The sequence below is a fragment of the Epinephelus lanceolatus genome, chromosome 23 (assembly GCF_041903045.1).
Source record: "Epinephelus lanceolatus isolate andai-2023 chromosome 23, ASM4190304v1, whole genome shotgun sequence".
Lineage (NCBI taxonomy): Eukaryota > Metazoa > Chordata > Actinopteri > Perciformes > Serranidae > Epinephelus > Epinephelus lanceolatus.
In genome coordinates, this window is record NC_135756.1 from 11,180,993 (window position 1) to 11,202,014 (window position 21,022).

At 42.2% G+C, this 21,022-nt stretch overlaps 1 protein-coding gene across 2 annotated transcripts in view; it reads left to right on the forward strand.

Annotated features, from left to right (window-relative positions):
• The window catches only part of LOC117249176 (fatty acyl-CoA reductase 1), an 82,379-nt gene that overhangs the window by 14,946 nt on the left and 46,411 nt on the right, over positions 1–21,022 (forward strand). The window lies entirely within an intron of this gene.

A 21,022-nucleotide genomic window follows, 5' to 3' on the forward strand; every position in this document is an offset into this window, starting at 1 on the left:
TACAGCTAACAGCTAACCAAACTAATAGAGCTAACAGCTAACAGAATTAATAGCGCTAACAACTAACCAAGCTAATAGAGCTTACAGTTAACAGAGCTAATAGCACTAACAGCTAACAGATTTGATAGAGCTAACAGCCAACCAAGCTAATAGAGCTTACAACTAACAGACCCAATAGTGCTAACAGCTACCGGAGTAAAAAGAGCTAACAGCTGACAGAGCTAATAGAGCTAACAGCTAACAGAGCTAACAGCTGACAGAGCTAATAGAGCTAACAGCTTACAGAGTTAATAGAACTAACAGCTAAGCGAGCTAATGGTGCTATCAGACCTATTACAGCTAACACATATCCCAGCTAATAGAGCTAACAACTAACAGAATTAATACCGGTAACAACTAACCTAGCTAATAGAGCTTATAGTTAACAGAGCTAGTAGAGTTAACTGCGTTAATAGAAGTAAGAGCTAACCAAGCTACTAGAGCTAACAGAGCTAATAGCAGGTACAGTTAACAGAGTTAATAGAGCTAACAGCCAACTGAGCTAATAGAGCTTGCAGTTAACAGAGTTAATAGATCTAACAGCTAACTGAGACGATAAAGCTCTCAGCCTCTGTTAACTCTGTTAACAGAGTTAATAGAACTAACGGCAACCAAACTAATAGAGCTAACAGCTAACGAAGCTAATTGCACTAACAGAGTTATTGGATGTAACAGCTAGCAGAGCTAATAGAGCTAACAGAGGCAGGTGAAAGCAAACTGAGAACCAGTGCAATAAATGGATAAGCTTCCATATAGTTAACAGAGCTAGTAGAGTTAACCACGTTGATAGAAGTAAAAGCTAACCAAGCTACTAGAGCTAAGAGAGCTAATAGCACGTACAGTTAACAGAGTTAGAGCTAACAGCCAACCGAGCTAATAGAGCTTGCAATTAACAGAGTTAATAGATCTAACAGCTAATTGAGACAGTAAAGCTCACAGCCTCTAACGGAGTTAATAGAACTAACAGCAACCAAACTAATAGAGCTAACAGCTAACGAAGCTAATTGCACTAACAGAGTTAATGGATGTAACAGCTAGCAGAGCTAATAGAGCTAACAGAGGCAGGTGAAAGCAAACTGAGAACCAGTGCAATTAATGGATAAGCTTCACTTTTACTGCGCCTGACATTCTGTTGTTCTGTTTTGTGCTCTGAGAGTGTAGTGCAAACGCCATATATATATATATATTTATTTAAAACAGAAAATCAAAATGTGGCAGCGGATGTTGTTAACATAGGGGCCGCCACATTTAAATGCATGTGAGAGAATCCCAGCTTTACAGATATGTAATGTTTTCTCATTTATTGAAGTGTCAGTTGAAGAAAGGTGTGTTAAGTTACAATAAATTGCTTCTTTTGTAGGCTTCCGTCTGTACAGATGTTTACATTTAGCCATCAAAAATGCACTTTGCCCACCAAATTAGGGGCATGGTGGGACCAGTGCATAAATTTATTAGCATCTGTCCCAGCCTTTATTACTAATTCCAAAGTAATAATGTTTACCACCTGTTCGAATAAAGCATAAAAGCATCTTGCTCCTTTGACTCAATAAAAAGTGACCATCTGACCTCAGGTTTGGACCACACTGGTTACCCTGGCAGGAAGGCTCTAAGTGGCCCCTGTGAGACCACATCCTCACTCCAATCCCAGGAAGAGAGCAGCCTTTCTTTTAATTTCTCTCCGCCTAGCCTTGTACCCAGCAGACAGCCAAAGCTGATTGCATCCTCTTTTCCCTGAAATACACACAAGCACACACTCCTGCATCAACAACAACCTTGTCCTTCTGGCACAGATATATTTGTCTTCTGTTCACAGAAACTGGCAACAGCACAACTCTGCATCTTTTAAAGGTCAGTCATCTCGTCCAGAGAGAAGTTGGTTTGTCTTCAGGTACTGTCGCCACTCTACCTGAATGACAAGTGCGTGTGATTGAGAGGGTGTGTCACTCTCGATTAGGATGGTGTAGTGTTGAAATCCTGTTGTATTACTGTATCCTAATCTGTTCACTAGCAGCGTGAAATCTGAAATAATCTGTGAATGTTCATGACTCTCGCGCTCAAAATCATCCGTGTGTTTTCTACCTCAGCTCTAATCTGCATACTGGATGGATGGATGGATGGGATACTCCAACAGCTCACCAACCTATGCCAGAGCTCTCGTGTCATTAATTATAAACCCGGCTGGCAGCAGCACAAAGTGAAGCCGTCAAGTACGTGTGTGTAAAGTCGTGAGTTACTCTTAGTGTTCATTGTAATCCACCTTAGCACCGGATACCTGATTAAATGACTTGGTCATGGATATTGGTTTCCATGCAAGCGAGCTGCGTGTCGTTAAAAAGCAGGAACGAGTCACAGAGTACAAGATGGTGTGTAGTTATCATGTCGCAGAGGCTTCAGTTTTACACTCATGCATATAAATGAGACTATAACGTGTTCAACTCCTGGATTAAGAGGAGCAAGTCCTCAATTATTGAGCAGTCATTCACCCCTATGTTGTGTGATTCGGCCATCAGTGTCACAATAATTATAACTATTTTCAGGTATATCACTAGTATATCATGGCATTGCAGATCTAAATGAAATACATGGTTTTTTTAAAAAAAAAAAAAAAAGAGAGCGAGAGAGATAAAGATTTTTGACCTGATCCAAAACAGATCTGTGAACTCAATGTGCTCATCAGGGTTTCTGCAGGTCTTGAGAAGTTCAAAGAAGTATTGAATTCATTTCCCTCAAAACAGGCCTCAGGGGGTATTAAAAAGGCTTTTATTACATTATAAAGGTCTTTAATTTTTTTCCTGCCATGGAACATTTGTTAGAACTTTTTTTAATGTGGTTGCAGGCTGTGGGGAGACGTTATACATCTATAAACTAGAAGGGGGATTGTTTCATCATTGGACTGTGACTGCAGGAGGCTGTTAAATCCTTTATTGTGGAGTTTCAGCATCAGACCTTTAGAGACACTTCCAGTGCTGTTAGCCACAGTAGCCAGGAAGCTCCTTATCTCATAGTGTCAGTTTTAGCAAAACCTCAAATGAACCATATCTGTAACTAAGGATGGAAGTTGATGAGGTTTTATTGTTTTGTTTATTGTTATTTTTGGCTTTTAAGCATGAAAGGGGGAAAGAGGGAGGTGATGACATGCAGCAAAGGGCTGCAAGCTGGAAATCGAATCCATGGTCGCTGAGGTAAGGACATTGCCTTTGTATATGGGACATCTGCCCTACCCACTGAGCTACTGGGCGCCCAAAATGTTATTGTTACAATGCCATGGAGCGCCTTAAGGCAGAGAGAGCACACTTCTCTGCCCTTCCACGCATAAGCAAGGGAGAGCAAACCTCCCTGCCCTTCCACGTGTAAACAAGGGAGAGCAAACCTCCCTGCCCTTTCATGCGCCTACATGGAAAACCTGAGGCAGGGAGAGCATTCTGAGTATTGGTACAAATCTTTATCGATTCCCTTATTGATTCCTGGACAATTTTTTTGTGTGGAAAGAAGTAGGCCTACACGGGATTTCAGCATCATCGCAACTGTTTCATCATGTCTGAGTCTGAACACAGTGTGGAGAGAGAGTAGAAAAAAGGCATTATTATTTTACAGGCATTACAAGCAACACTGTTGTCAGATTTCTACATGAAATGGAGCCACGCTTTGGACAGTTTCTTCCTCACCACCATAACTAAGTTTCCAGCAGCGTAATTGAATGAGTTTGACGTCATTGTTTTGCAATGTGCAACTGTTAGAAAAACATTGTTAAAGGAATTGAAAAGCTCGGAAATCAGTACACTTGAGAATGGACGTGGACTTACAGTGGGTACGGAAAGTATTCAGACCCCTTTAAATTTTTCACTCTTTGTTTCATTGCAGCCATTTGCTAAAATCAAAAAAGTTCATTTTATTCCTCATGAATGTACACTCAGCACCCCATCTTGACAGAAAAAAACAGAAATGTAGAAATGTTTGCAAATTTATTAAAAAAAAAAAACCTGAAATATCACATGGTCATAAGTATTCAGACCCTTTGCTGTGACACCCATATTTAACTCACATGCTGTCCATTTCTTCTGATCCTCCTTGAGATGGTTCTGCTCCTTCATTGGAGCCCAGCTGTGTTTAATTAAACTGATTGGACTTGATTAGGAAAGGCACACACCTGTTTATATAAGACCTTACAGCTCACAGTGCATGTCAGAGCAAATGAGAATCATGAGGTCGAAGGAACTGCCCAAGGAGCTCAGAGACAGAATTGTGGCAAGGCACAGATCTGGCCAAGGTTACAAAAGAATTTCTGCAGCACTCAAGGTTCCTAAGAGCACAGTGGCCTCCATAATCCTTAAATGGAAGAAGTTTGGGACGACCAGAACTCTTCCTAGACCTGGCCGTCCAGCCAAACTGAGCAATCGTGGGAGAAGAGCCTTGGTGAGAGAGGTAAAGAAGAACCCAAAGATCACTGTGGCTGAACTCCAGAGATGCAGTAGGGAGATGGGAGAAAGTTCCACAAAGTCAACTATCACTGCAGCCCTCCACCAGTCGGGGCTTTATGGCAGAGTGGCCCGACGGAAGCCTCTCCTCAGTGCAAGACATATGAAAGCCTGCATAGAGTTTGCCAAAAAACACATGAAGGACTCCCAGACTATGAGAAATAAGATTCTCTGGTCTGATGAGACCAAGATTGAACTTTTTGGCGTTAATTAAGCGGTATGTGTGGAGAAAACCAGGCACTGCTCATCACCTGCCCAATACAGTCCCAACAGTGAAACATGGTGGTGGCAGCATCATGCTATGGGGGTGTTTTTCAGCTGCAGGGACAGGACGACTGGTTGCAATTGAAGGAAAGATGAATGCGGCCAAGTACAGAGATATCCTGGAAGAAAACCTCTTCCAGAGTGCTCAGGACCTCAGACTGGGCCGAAGGTTCACCTTCGAACAAGACAATGACCCTAAGCACACAGCTAAAATGACAAAGGAGTGGCTTTGGAACAACTCTGTGACCATTCTTGACTGGCCCAGCCAGAGCCCTGACCTAAACCCAATTGAGCATCTCTGGAGAGACCTGAAAATGGCTGTCCACCAACGTTCACCATCCAACCTGACAGAACTGGAGAGGATCTGCAAGGAAGAATGGCAGAGGATCCCCAAATCCAGGTGTGGAAAAACTTGTTGCATCATTCCCAAGAAGACTCATGGCTGTACTAGCTCAAAAGGGTGCTTCTACTCAATACTGAACAAAGGGTCTGAATACTTATGACCATGTGATATTTCAGTTTTTCTTTTATAATAAATTTGCAAATATTTCTACATTTCTGTTTTTTTCTGTCAAGATGGGGTGCTGAGTGTACATTCATGAGGAATAAAATTAACTTTTTTGATTTTAGCAAATGGCTGCAATGAAACAAAGAGTGAAAAATTTAAAGGGGTCTGAATACTTTCCGTATCCACTGTATGTTTATTAAAAAAAACAGCACTTTATTTTAGGGATTTGTAATTTCCAAATAATTTCCCAGGAAGTTTTCCTAAGTTTGAGAAAAGTTATTCGCACATCATACTGTCTTAGATGCAGGTGCATTGGAAAATATCATTTCACCCATTTCATAGGTGTGCACAGGTGTGGGAGAATGAATCAGCTTTGGGTGTGAAATGGGTGCGGCAGTTTCTATTTATGCTCAGTGTTGGAAACAATGGTGCTGAACACTCTTGACGAAGGTCCAGAAGGACAGAAACGTTAGTGTTACTAATAAATTGAGCTGAGCAGGAGCAGTGTGCGTGATTTTCTGCTCAAAGACCCAGGAAGTTTCCTAGAAATACAATTTGGTCCTAATTAAAGGGAAGTGGAAACAAATTGGTGTCCAATTAACTGGCCTCCAATTAATTAATTCCAACTAATTGCCAGTGGAAACTAGAGTCTTTCATCAGTGCACAGCAGGTCAGCTGAACATGCAGAAATTTGAAAGTTGTTGACAAGCCAGCATAAAGTTCAACAAGAATATAGTTCCCAATATTAAATATGTACTGAAATAATATTTACTTGGATTTGAATTGAGCCTTTTTTAAGGAAATGTCACCTTTTCTCAATAAGCAGTATCAAATTACACAGTTATTTCTAGGAAACATCAGACAAGATTATTAGGAAATTACAGATTTAAGGTCCTATCGTTCAGCTCAGCTTTATATCAGCAACAAAGACAAATTTCAAAGCTGAACACACAAAGTAATTTTGTTATTTTTTTAATTACAATTATCTTGGAATCATTAATTTGGATGATGCCACTAAAACAATGATATTAAATGATCCCCTAGTCCTATGCCCAAAAAGAAAAATGGCAAACATGTTAGATGAAGCAGTGAAAGCAGCTTCGAGGAATCGCCCTCTGAGCCTCCCTGATATCCTGACCCATGCCTGTTTCCACATAAGGAAAATGAGCCTGCAGGATAAGTGACGGGGCAGCTGTGACCTTTGCCCCGCTCCGTGATAAGGGGTTAAAACTGCCTCGCCAATTAAGACCTGTTCCCATCATCACTGCATGTCTACATATGTGAGTGTGTCAGGCTGCTGAAAGCGAGCCGCTGTGGTAATTGCTGCTTCAAATGGATCGTAAAAGACCTGGGCTCTGCAGCTGGATGTTTGAGTGGGTATTTTCTGTCATTTGGAAGAATTGCAGAACCACAGCACCTCCAAGTGCATGCTGGGTGAAAATGAAACAAATCCAAGGCTGCATCCTGAAACACTCCCTCATTCACTATTCCTTACATAATATACGCCTGTAACAACACATTATGTAACAACACTGTGTTATGTAATAACTTGACAAAATCTTATACGTTTTTACTTCATTATGTGATGACAGGTGTATGACCTGTATTTTGTAATACATTATTAAATTATATAGTTGTTATTACAAATTGTGGGAGTTTCTTTTTGTTTTTTAAAAATGTAATAGTTCATTCGTTATGTAATAACTAACCAAAATAATGTCTCTCTGGTAGGCCTACACATATTATATATTTTTTAAGAAGTACGCTAATATTGAATTAGACGTCTATGACTTGTGGTGTCCTCCTTAGTGTTATTGTTGACTCTGATCTTGGTCTGAATAGCCACAAAAAAAGCAGTAACAAGATCAGCTTTTCCAAATACAGTTTAGCCAAGCTAAGGGAGCTGGTTTATGCCTGGTATTAGCATGCATCTTGGATAGAGATGTCAGTTTTGGTTAATTTTGCTTTCGATAGCCTGACACCCATTAACCAGTAACTAGTCTCACTCACTAGACCTTTCTCAAGAAAAGAAAGGTCTGGCTGGGCCGACTCTCACTTTAAGATTGGAGGAAAAAACGCCCCGGCTGCTTGTATTTCTTTCAGCCAATCACAATCGTTCTGGGCGGTGCCACAGCAACGGGTGCGCTTGCAAAAATATTCCTGGGGGGAAACAGGTTTTGGTGTAACACGCCCACAAAAATATCGCCTACAGGACACGAACCATGGCAGAAAAATGGCTACATCCCCGCAAGATCAAACACCGCAAAAGTTAGTAAAGGACGTGTTGAAAATGGTTGAAAACTGCTACACAACTGGAGGTGGTAGGGCGGGACTTCAGCGGGTGGCTCGTTCCGCCCAATGAGAGGCTGGTCTATGCAGCGAACTTCCACCCACTCAGACTAACCAGTAACTAACCAGTTAAAATAAAGGAAGAAAAAAAAAGACGCGAAATAAAGCCTACAAAAAGCCTTTCCATTTAGTCCGGCGCTCCATTGACTCAGTGAGCCTTAGCAACACATTTCAAAGTGCTGTCCATTTAGAGGTGATGAAATTTTAATGTTTTGTGATGTAAATGTTTTGCCTTTTATTTTATGATGGCTTTGCTGACAGACAGCCAGCCACGTTAACATCTTGAAACACAGTGCCAGTTAGCTTTGGCTGTTCTGCACTGTGCATCAAAGGGGCTAGAAGGGACCTAGCTAGTGGTGTTGTTCATCTGAGAGTTACCACTTATAATGCTATCCTGGTGACGGGACATAGCTGCAAAAACATGGTGACCATCTTCCGGTTGTATACAGGGAGCCCTGGTGAGCATGCTGCTTCATTCATAACGTCTTGAACATTGTTAACTATGTTAGCACCACTAGTCACTATGACACTGCTAATGGCACTAACATATCTAACAGTGATAATTAACGCAGTTAACAATGCTAAAGGGGGTTCACAGCTCAAAATTGCTCAGGGACACTGGCGGTTTGCCACTGTGTTTCCACAATAACACTGTTGGATCAAGATGGCGTTAGGCTACAAGCAGTAATCAGCGAATGAGCGGTACTGCTAGCTAACGTTATCTCCCACCAGACCCAAGTGGTGCACAGTGCAGAAGTGAAGAATAGCAGGATTAACCAATAGACCGACATGCGTAACTGGTTAAAAACATTCTCGCCAATTAATGGTTAGGCTAACTGTTGACATAGTTTTGGGTTATCCAGTCACAAGTGGGTAGCGCTAAACACAAGTGTAAATGACCACCAAGACCTGTTGTGGTCCAATCACTCAAACCACATAACGGGGTGATCTAGGACACATTTGACCATATATTTTTTGTAGTGTAAATTAGGGCTGTCAAAATTGCTCAAAAATGACGTTCGAATATTCCTTCTAAAAATAACTCATAGGTTCGAACCATTTGAATATTTTTTTTTCCGCATTATGTCCACAAGAGGGCAAACTAATACAAGGAGACATACTTGTATATGAAACATAACTACCTGTAGGTATTTTTATTTCAACATAAACATCTTCGAAAACATTTACATAACTACACATTAAAACACATAAAACAATTATCTATAACATTACGTTATAAACGATCGCGGACCTCTCGCTCGCCCACCCCTCTCTGACCCGTGACCACACCGCCCGCGGAAGCGCAGCGAATAGCCACGAAGCACCGGACCGTGACCGGCTCGCGCCCTGCAGCGATCGTTTCGGCGTCTGGTCTATTTTCTGCGCGAGCCGCGAGCGAATGTGTCAAGTCGGGTGACGGAGACAACAGCTGGGAGAAGAACCGCTTGTCGACCAGCGTGGAGAAATGCGCGTCTGATGCCAACGCCCACTTGCAAAGAGGACAGCTGCGGTGGTGTTTTTTTTCTCTCTCCACAATCGAATATCAATTTTCACATTCGAAGGTCCATTTTTTTTTTCAAATTCGAATTTAGAATATTCATTGACAGCCCTAGTGTAAATGCTAATGCGTGCCTGACAAATACATAACAGAAAAATTAAGTCATCTTCAGTGTTGTTTTGTGACAGCGCACTAATGCCCTACAACTCATTTTGCAACAGGTTTTATGACGTGTTGCGCGACAACTCATCTTTTTGCCCTATGGAAGGAGACGTGTTGAATTCTGCAGACAGTGATAGCTTCAGCTGTGCCGACATGAGTGTTAACGTGACTAGCAAGCAGCTAACAAGAGTGAGGACATAATAATTGCGCCGAGCCCTTTGACCATCGAGCATCAGGGATATAGGCAGTAATGAAATCTGAACACAGGTAGTCAGCTGGAGACACATGTTAGACACAAGTGTGAATGATGTATCTTGGTTGTCCATTGAAACGCATGTTAATACCAGACGTAAACAGGCTCAGGGACCTCATGTAAAAATTCGACGTGGAAAAACTCATTAATGCTTTTATTTCCAGCAGGTTTGACCAAGAAGACCATCAAAGATCTTCAGTTTATTCACAACGCAGCTGCCAAAGTTCTTACGGGGACCAAAAGGTCAAACCACATCACCCTGATCCTTAAGTCATTACGCTGGCTTCCTCTCAGCCACAGAACTGAATACAAGGCAGTGTTGCTTTGTTTATAAATCAATACATGGAGTGGGACCAAAATACATTACAGAGGAGTAAACTGCCAGGCCTCTCGGGACATGTGGGAGTGGGCTGCTCATAGTGCCCAGGGCCAGGACTAAACTTTGTGAAGCAACCTTTAGTCACCACCACCACTGTGTGCTGCGTATCTCTGGAACAGACTCTCTGTTGATCTTAAGAGCCCTAACCCTCAAAACTTTTGAATCAGGATCACACTGGTGATGGATGTTGTTACTTAAGTTGAGTCATTTGAGTTAAATAGAGGACATGGAGGACTGAGAAAACCAGAGAATATTCACATTTCAGCAGTCAGAACCTGTGATATATTGGCACAAAAAACTCAAAGATTACTGAATGATCAAAGTAATTGATTCTATGGATTGAGAATTCTAAATAAAAGCATTTTTTGTATGTTAATAAGTCAGTTAAAGTACACTTAAGGATCAGTTTCTCACTTTATATCAGATTACTTTGGTATAGCGTATTTAACACAAGGGATATCAACAGTTAACTGATTAACAGATAACTGCAGAGAATATTTTTTACCCATTGCACATGCTAATTTCACATCACTGTGCACCACCCAGCTCTGGTGGGAGCTAGCTAATGGCGCCACTCATCAGGCAATCAGCAAAGCAAAATAAAATGCAAGACATACCTCACAAAACATTAAAATTTCATCACCTCTAAATGGAAAGTGCTTTGAAATGCGATGCTGAAGCTCACTGAGTCAATGGTGTGGCAGACCAAATGAAGGGAATCTTGTATTTCCCATCATTTTTGCGTTCTTTCCCTTAACTTGCTAGTAACTGTTAATGGGTGTCCAGCTGTGGACAGGAAACTCAACTGAAATTGACATCCGAAGGGAGCAATCACACCGAGATGAAACGCTAGAAATGCGACGCCAGTAAAACCATTGTTTTCCTATGATACGACGCGTCTGACCGGCGTTCAAGCGTCTTTTTAGACGGGTGTTTTTTTTTATGTCTCCTGAGACGCGCGATCATTTCTGTGTGATCGGCCCCTTAACTCTTACACTTTTAGTTAGTTACAGAGCTTAACTGTTTTTAGTGGTGCTTTCAAATGGGTTCATGTTCAGAGGAGTCCATTTTCTGCCCTAGTCGAACAACAAATAGTCATTTAGGGCCATTAGTCGACTAGTCGCCCGCATGTTTAGTGGCTAATGGGCAGGTAGCTACTTCCATGTTTCAGATGATACGTCATATTTGTAGTCGACCAATGAAGATGAGTTTACATATCACCTTGGGTCCGCCCTTCACCTTCTCAAAATGATCCCACACTTTGGATTTCCTACCCGACATGTTATTAACTAGCCTGTGGAATAACCGCAGGTACCAGCCCTGGAAATTAACCTGACTCCTGTCTGACTGCTGAGCGTGGACACTTCCTGTGTCTGTCCTTTCACATTAAATTCCCACATGGTCCAGTCATATAGGTTTTGACTTATTTTGATAATGTGCGCTTCCGAATAGAGTTTCACATTTGTTTTGTTTTTTTTCTGTGACTAAGCGACCAATGAAATCTTGCCGACCAATGACCTTTCTCGTCGCCTAAAGTCTGATCGACTATTAGGGGGCAGCCCTAATTTTCTAAGAGCTCTGAGTTCACAACCTCATGTACCTAAGATGGCAGGACAGTTGGTGTCAGAGGCTCAAAATCATGTTGTTTTTCTGCAGGTAAAAGTTGAAATCACTCACTGAAAAGAGAAAACAATAGGAGACTTCTCTACATGACCTCTAAGTAGAATCCAAATGAACTGGGACCCAGTGTTATGTCTGGAGGTAGTGTGGACCATGCTCATATCTTTGGGTTTTGTCTACATATTCAGTATTTTTGGGAGAAAGTGGGATGCTGAGCTTTAGTACTGATGTGTCGTTTTTCTCTTTGTGTCTTGGGAGTTATTCCGAAGTTTTGCGTAAAAGTAATGTCTACCTGCTGGAGATTTTGTGGCTGCAAGTAAATGCTGGCTTGAGAAATAATGGACCTTTTTATGGGCACTGTGACCTATCAACGCTGCATGAAAAAGCTGACTTACACCCTGAGACTATAGAAACACACGGCTGAAAAAGAACACTGTTTTTCTGTTTTTCTATTTTCTCCTTTTTGACTTTGAAATGAGGCAGCAATGCCCCGGTGTAATGAAATGTCTCTGGTGTTAGCTGACCTCATTCCAGCCCTCGTGTTTTTGTTCTGCACTTCAGTTTGAATAAAAAGAAACAAAGTGGTGCGTGGGATTCAGACCATGATGGCCGCAGTGCGGGTTCACGACCTCCTGGCCCCGGTCGCAGCACTTGGGAGTAAGATTGCCAGTCTGGGTCTGAGCCAGGCGTGAACTGACACCACAGCACCGAGAGGCTGTGTCACTCAGAGACGGCTGGTGTAATTACAGAATCGCTCTGCCATCAGACATAATGTGGACAATGCAGCGATGCACGAGTATGCGAACACACAGAAACATAAGCTCTCTCACACACACACAGTGGATCTCCTGTGGCCAGATATCTGATAGTGAGCAACAACCTTCACGTGTAGATTTGAAACTGGCTCGAGGTTTTAAAAAAAAGATCAGGCACTGTTTAAATCCTCGAAGCCCACGGCTAATATAATTAATTCTAATTAGATTAGCCTTTAGCTGCGTCAGAAAAAATTAAGTGGAGGAGAAGACCTGCTGTTTTTTTTGCGGTAATGCAATCTGGGATAAGAGCCCTTAAAAGTGCTGGGCAATTACGTGGGTGTGTGTAAGGGTCAATGTCACAACCTCATATACTGGAGCGGGGGAGTCAAGCTGGAGGATGCTGGGAAAGATGGTTAATAGTGATGCGTCAAGAGTTGTTTTCAGTTTACAATGATGGCTTTCACAAATCTGCCATCGTTATCATAAAATGTTGGCGTACGTCTCTTCAAACTACGGATATTTTACACCTGTATGTTTCATACATATGGCGTAGCTCAGAGGAGGACGAGGTGGTGGATGGCATGACACCTAGGTGAGAAACAAAAGCAGGCGTTCTTTCACATGAGTTTAGGATATGTTTTTATTCTAACTAACCCGATTAAGTAGGTGTTCTTGTTAGAGTAAAATCGCTTGATCAAACCTTTTCTAACATGACTGACAACAAAATAAGTGCATATGTATAATACGTGCTTGGATCGGAATCGGCCAAAACTCAAGGCTGTAATATCGCTATCGGATCGGAAGTGAAAAAGCTGGATCGGGACATCCCTAGTTTTTTGGTGTTTTGCAACGACAAAACTGGGTATTTTAAATGAGACCTTGAGATATGTCTAAAGGTGTTTTAAAGCGACAAAAGCAGGTGTTTTTAAACAAGAGTTAGTGACAGGTCGGGCTGTGTTTGAAGTGACAGAAAGAGGGTATTGCGAGTTAGGGATATGTCCAGCCATGTTTGTAGCGACAAAGCTGGGTATTTTTAACAAGACTTTGGGATATGTCTAGAGGTGTTTGTAGCGACAAAAGCAGGTATTTTAAACACAAGTTAGGACCATGACGAGCCATGTTTGTAGTGACTTAATAGCAGTTTGATACATGACCAGCTATGTCTGTAGCGTCAAAGGCAGGGTTTTTTTCAACGGGAGGTTGGGTTATGTCCAGAGGTGTTTTTTGGTGACAAAAGCAGGTGTTTTTAACAGCAGTTTGGGACATGCCGTTCCATAGCAACAAAAGCTATGGAAGCTAGCAATGTTTTTTAAGGGGAGTTTGGGACAGCTACAAAAGCAGGTTTTTTTTTATGAGAGTTGGGTATATGTCCGAAGGTATTTTTAGTGACAAAAGCGGCTGTTCTTTACTGTGAGTGTGGGACATGTCCAGCCATGCTTGTAGCTACAAAACGGGGTGTTTTTAATGACAGTTTGAGACAAAAAGCAGCAACAAAAGCGGGTATTTTTTAAGGAGAGCTTGGATTATGTCTAGAGGTGATTTTAGCAACAGAAGTCTTTGTTTTTAAATGAAAGTTCAGGACCTGTCCAGCCATGTTGGTAGCAACAAATGCAGGTTTTTTAACAAGAGTTAAGGATATGTCCAGAGGTGTTTTTAGTGACAAAAGTGGGTTTTCTTTAATGAGAGCGAGGGACATGTCCAGTTGTGTTTGTAGCCACAAAAGTGCGGGTTTGTAATGAAAGTTGGGGATATGTTCAGGTGTGTTTTTAGCAATAGTGGGTACTTTTAATGACAACTTGAGAAATGTCCAGCTGTGTGTGTAGTGGCAAAAGGGGGTATTTTTTTTTAATGAGAGTTTGGGACATGTCTGGAGTTGTTTTTAGCATCAAAAGTGGGTGTTCTTTGACGACAGTTCGGTACATGTCCTTCCATGTCTGTAGCGACAAAACCGTGTTTGTTTGTTTTTTGGTAACAAGACTTTGGACATGTCTAGTTGTGTTTGTGAAGACAAAAGTGTGCATTTACAGACAAAACACAATGATTTCCTGACCCTGACCAAGCGGTTTTTGAGCCTAAACCCAGTCACGTTAACCACAGCACTGTTGCAACAGAAATTGAAACTAAGAAATGAAGAATTTTCAACATATCCACTAAATATGAAACAACAAATGTAACATGTTTGTGGTCTGCAATGCATTTACCATGGTTGTTTAATGAAGTCACTGAGCTCTTATTTTGTTCCAGGAACTAATATTTTATTTATCTAATCTGATGATCAGGTCATTGGCTGACCTCAGAGTTGCTCATTTCCTCTCTTATCTTATCCATAGCTCCTTCCGTTCTGCGAAAGGAGCAGTGTATGATGATCATGCCAAAACGGGGGTGACCTACAACTCAGTACTGTGCCTGGAAGCATCCTGTGTCGACACAGATTGAGCACTACTCATGCTACCCCTCCTGTATAGACAGACTGTTAGTGCTGCTTTCCATTCTGGGAGTCTTGGATCCTGGATGAGATGAGACGAGTTTGGCCCCTGAAACCCTCCTGTCTCCTGGCTCGAATTTATCAGTTGGACCTTGTCTTTTCAGAGGTCTCCATGTTGGCACCGGGATGTGAAAACGACTGCCCGCAGTGGTAGTACACTTAACACGGCTTTTCAGTGTGTTTTTTTTTATTCTTTTATTTTACAGTGTTGGCACTGTGTTATTTAGTGAAAGGGACCGACTTTTCCTTTGTGCTGCTTGGCACTGGCATTCAAGTTGACTAATGCTGCCTTAATTATTGGCTGCATTTTGCAGCATTTTGCTCTTTCTATTTTTCCCACACTTTCTCCCTCTGCTCCCGCCTCTGTCAGCTTTTGTCCATTTATAATGGTCTGAGCCAGTGTGCAGCTGTAGAGCTCGATTTTTGCCTGTGTCTCCAGCAGCACTCAGCTGACCCACTAATAGAGGGGTTGTGTGAGGAAACGCCGGAGGCAGCAGAAGGACTGCAGAGCTGCGGCTTAAAACAACCCGCCTCCGACAAACAGCGTGGACCTCCCGGAGAGAGAGGCTTTGAGGAAAACACAGAAAACCCTCAGTCGGAAGAAAAGGAAACATGAAATAAGGCCAGAGTGCAGCAGCATTGAAATCTCTGCAGCTGAGCTGCACTCTTATGCCTCGAGCATCTCCAAACTTTATTTTTGAAATGACCCTGAGTGACTTGATGGTCATGATGCAGCACTTTGTCAAGATGGCATCATAACCTGAGAAGCTGGTCCCTTCAGGTTTTAGTGCTCGTCCTTGCTGCCCAGTACTTTTAATACAGACTGTAAAAAGGATGCTGTCTTATTCATCAGTGACAACACAGCAAGGTTAATGCTGACACACGTCGTCTGAGCTTTATTCTGCTCAACCTTCACCATGATTGACGAGGGCAAGTTGAGGGAATTATGAGATACTGTCAGGCAGCCACATGGAGCCCCAGTAAACACTGGGAGTTCTGTGCAACAGAAACTGGACTTCTTGACATAACTAGTTTAGCTCCTATTTCCATGCTGGCTTGTAGCAGGATGTGGCTGGACATCATCTGCCTCACTGACAGGCAGAGGGAGCGGCTGGAGGTGGGGTTGTCTAACCTCAGAAGAATGCAGTGTGTGTGTGTGTGTTTGCGTGTCATGAATCTGGGATGTGCGCGTCCATTCCAACACTTTTCCAGCTGCAGGAACATTTCCATTGTCGAGCGTTAATCCGTAGTGACTTTCAGCCCCCCTGCTCTTGTCCTTGTGTCCACGGGGAATTTCTGTGAAGCACAAAGCTGGAATGTCAGGGGGCCTCAGCAGAGGACCTTGACTTGACCCTTTTTATTTTGGTGTCTGTGCGTACAGAGCAGTAAATCTGCACGTCTGTAAGTTATAGATCCAGATAAAAAGGATTAAGATCATCAGAATTGGTGTAAATGCAAAGCTCAGTGGGCTTTGCTTCCAGCTCCAAAACCAGGCCTCAGTTTCTGTGACGCCTCTTTTCCGCTGCAAACCAGCGGAAGACTAAATCAAACATGCTCATCTTTTTTCTGTGTGTTTTTAAGGAGTGTAATTCAATATTGCAAGCTCAGATGGCCGGATGGAAGGAAAGCAAGTAAATACAAGATTGTTGTTTTGTTATCTGGGCCACGTTTGGCTCAGGAGGATTTGGTTTCCGTCTTCTGTCTTTGGGCAGACATGCCGGGAATCTGCAGCCCAGGAGAGGATAAAAGAAGCAGACAGCAGGGAAAAAACTCATCTTGTGTACAAATCACAAGCTCCACTGAGTCACTAAAAGCGCTGATCGAGCGTCAGCCTTGGCTAAATGTTGTGCTATTGTTGCCAAGTGCAGAATTTTACAAGTAGGCATCCCATCAGCCCCTATTTTTTTTTTTTTTGTTAAACAGTCAAGTTGGCAAATGTTAGACAGGACTGAACGTGCCCCGCTCCTGTGATTGGTTTCGGAGCAAAAGATGATGCCAACCAGAGACAGGAAGCTGTCATCCAGTCTTAAAGAGGCCTGTGATGTATCAGTGCATCGTTGCCATGGTTACGCACAAATGAACAGCAACACTGGCAGCATGGTTGTGAGCTTTTAGCCCACACATCCAGCACGGTGCTTTGATCAGAGAGACACATAGCTGCAGTGAGCCTCAGAGAGAAAACACAGCTGAAGTCACATGACGGCTCAGATTGATGTGGGTTACAGTCAGTTACTGTCTGAAGGGAAATACGGACAAAGTCTCAGACTGTGAATGTTCAGCAGTGCACTATAACCATCAAATACAACTAAAAACTGCAATAAAATCCACAGTAACGTTGTCCTCTTCTCATAAAGCCGTATGGTTACAGATAAGTTGCACTGCTTCTGTGAAAAATACCAACATTACTCGTGTGGTTTTTAAAACCACAAACCAAACTGGCTTTGCAGTGGTGGAAGATGAACTCAGATCTTTTACCCAGGTGAAACTAGTAACACCACATTGCAAAAATACTCTACAACTAGTAGAAGCCCTGCATACAAAGTCTGTTTTAAATAACAGTATGAAAGTAATCACATCAAAATGTACTTAAAGGAATAATTCACCCCCCAAATTATTATTTGTGCATCAATTACTCACCCTGTGTGACACTGAATTATTGAATAAAACTTTTTTGGGATTCTTCATTCAACAGCAGAAGCTGCTGAGTTAGATTTCACATGATTTGAACATGCTCCTCTTTGTCTGAAACAGTCTGACCTGAGTGCACAGTAGTGACTGATCGGCCTGCAGCTGTAATCCAGCAGTGATAAACTTCCTATGCACTCACTCATTTCCTCAAGTGGCTATAAATGCCTGCTGTAGTTTTGTTGTCTCTGTGGGGGTTTGATGGACCTTGAAGGCACAATGAGCAACCTCTCCCTCTGAGGACGTTACAGTAAATACAGTGAATAGCATTAGATTCTGTTAATGTAACTGGAAGTCAGTTGTCACAACATTCAGCCAAATTATGGAAAAACTTCTCGCTTTCTACACCAGTAGAGGTTTTGAAGTGTATCTCTTTTTGCTGCCACAGCAATACAATAAAATTGAGCAAAATTTCATTCACAAGGAAAATGCTTTTGAATGATTTTAAGAGAAGTTTGTCATTTTAGAAACACTTTCTTTATTACTATGGATAATCCATAGAACAAACACTTGACAGTTGTCAGTAGAGTTGCAACAGTCAGTCGGGGAGTTGATCAAGTAAAGATACTAAACATTTGATGGCTCCGTCTTCTTTAATGTAAAAGTTTTCTGCGTTTGCTTGGCTTATCGTAAATTGAATGATTTCAGGTTTAAAAAATGTTGATTGGACGAAATAAGAACATTTAAAAACGTCACATTAGACTCTGGGGAAACTTTTTTTTTTTACTATCATCTGATGTTTTATACACCAAATTATTGTTTTCTCCACATTAAATAATGTAGAAAGTAATCATTAGTTGGCGCCCTAGACAGTGGTGGGGGGGCTGGGGGAGCCATGGCCACCCTGATACGCCCCTGCCTGGCAGACATTACTGTCTTTAAGAGACTGTGGCATGCTCATTTTTTTAAGCTAGTGTGAAAGTAGTGGTGTCTTATGCAACTAGACAAACAAGGGCAGCCATTGGTACTAACCATGCCATGCTAGCTTATTAGGCTAAAAAACGCTCCAAATTTAGGCAAAATTTTGGCGAGGGAAAAACTGGCATGGCAACTTTTTAAAGGGGTCCCTTGAACTCTCACTTTAAGATATCTGAATAAAAATGGCTTCTATGGGAGCCAAGGAGTCCCCTAAACTTGAAATGGCTTGTTAACTGTAAATGTTTCTTTGTCTATAATCAATGTACTCCTTTAAATTAAAACTGTACATGTGTCTTTGTAAGGAAAAGGACAACCAGCTCATTTCGCATTAACACAGGATTGTTGTGCAACTCTAAATGTTAACTACGCCGGTATTTGTCGATGTAAATCAGATAATAAGTAAGGTGTGTAAATAACTGAGACGTCACAGCCTGGGCACCTAAAACATACTGACATACTATTTGGAGTAAGAGGAAACTTTTTTTTTTTTTTTTGTAATTCAGGTGAATTGACAGTTTAACCCACAGATGCCCCAAATTTTGACCAATCAGGAGGCACTGTCGCCAAGTCAACTGCAAAATGTAATCTGCTCGCCAAAGAGCAAACGGTTGCTTCTGTTGTTGACTCCAGACGCTCAGTGTGCAGTTCATGAACACCGGGAGCAGAGTCAGTACCTATAAGCTAATGACCAGCAGCTGAAGCCTCATCAGCCTCTGTCTGGTGTCTTTGTCCTCATCAGGACCCTTTAGGACCTGGACACCTGCCACAACAAAAGCAGCAAATGCAGCTCCTGATTTATTGTACTGAATTGGCCCAAATAAGCACACGCAGTCCATTACACCGCCACCATTAGAGCAGCAATTGATCCAATTAAGTTGCAGTAGAATGAGGGCAGCAGAAACACGCCAAAAATCATTGAAAGAATGACAGAGTGCAAGCACGGGTCACTATATCTTGTGTAAATGTGTGTTTTAGCCGGCTGAGGCAGGTGTGTGAGCAATGGGAAGAGATTGTTGTGTAAATGTTGTTGCTAACCAGCAATGGTCCCCGGCTAATGTGGGTTTGGATCTGTCGCCATGCAAATCTCATTATCATGTAAGGATAACCCTGAGTCAACACAACAAGCTGCCTTCTGAGAAACTACAGTATGAGACCTTGTGGAATGACAGAGAGATTACACAAACAGACGCAGTGACGGCTGGAGATGTCGAGCAATGTCTCCAAAACAAGCTTAAAGTGTTCTTGTCTTAACTTCAGGAGCAGATGGAAGATAGTCCAGAGGAATATCATCATATAGGGTGATTGTAGCCGTACATCCAGTGCTGCTGTGGTTTGGGTCGACTGATTGTGGAGGGCAGAGATAGTAGAGCTGTGAGGTCACGTTGTCCCACGCCAGAGGTAACGTGTGTGTTCATGTTTGACTCTGGGGGCCTTAAAAGGTAGCTTCTGTGAATATTCCTTTACAAGAGGGGTTATATGGTTGAAATAAAATTCTCTGCAGAAAGGTGCATCCTGATAATGACAGATATATTCAAAATCACGTCTTTAGTACTGAAATTAACATTTAGCACAATAGCAGTTTAACTGTCGTATTACAATAGTCAAAACTCAAAGTCACAAGGACACCCAAAAAAATACTACAAAAAAATATGTTTCTGGGGTTCAAGCCAACACAGACTGTTAGAAGTTGCAAACTGCAAAAGGAAAATGACCTCTGACAGTTCCGACTCTTGCATTTGAGATAAGTAACAGGTTTTCTGACAGTCCAGGAGACGCTCATCACACTCACACGGCGCTGTCACCCCTAATTAGTCTGTTTCGAGAACTTTATGGCCTCATGCTTAACCGCTTAATTAAAAATATTTGCCAAGTTTGGTGATGTTTGGAAAAACACTTGATTTTTGGCCAAATTGTGCGCCAGATCCGCAAACTTTCTGTTGCTGCTGTTACACAGGTTACACCCAGCACTGCGCCAGATCCGCAAACTTTCTGTTGCTGCTGTTACACAGGTTACACCCAGCACTGGACAGCAGGGACACATGGTTGCACACATAAAGTAGCTTGTAAGATATAGCCTCAGATGGATCTATCGTAAATCCAATCTGACACTAAAATCAGAGTGCTCATGTTGGAGGAAATACACGGTCAGGAACACGTTCTTACCACCAACGAACAGCACCAGAGTGCTGTTGTTACCGGACCAAGACCACCTCTTCAAGAAGGTCTCAGTCAGGTTGTTTTGGTGCGCACCTGGGTGTGATTGCTGTGTTCACACCTGCCCAAACAAACCGCACTGAGGGGGCAAACAGACTTGAGTTCGATTGAACCAAACCAAATGAGGTATGTGGGCAACCCTGATGGAAATAGATGGATGTCTGTACCAAGTTTCGTGTTTTCAAATTTCAAAATTTGACTTTTCAATCATAGCGTCCCCATCAGTATGGTTGGGGTCACATTTTTTTGGCAGCATTGGCACACAACTTCCGATCATTGGTGAGAATTTCATGCGTCTACGATTTACCATCTCACGGGAAGTTGCAAAAACATTCGGGACAAAGATTATGAATAATAAATCAGCGCATAAACAAAAGGGTTTCAGCCCTTTGGCGTTTGAACTCCTAAAAATTTTCAG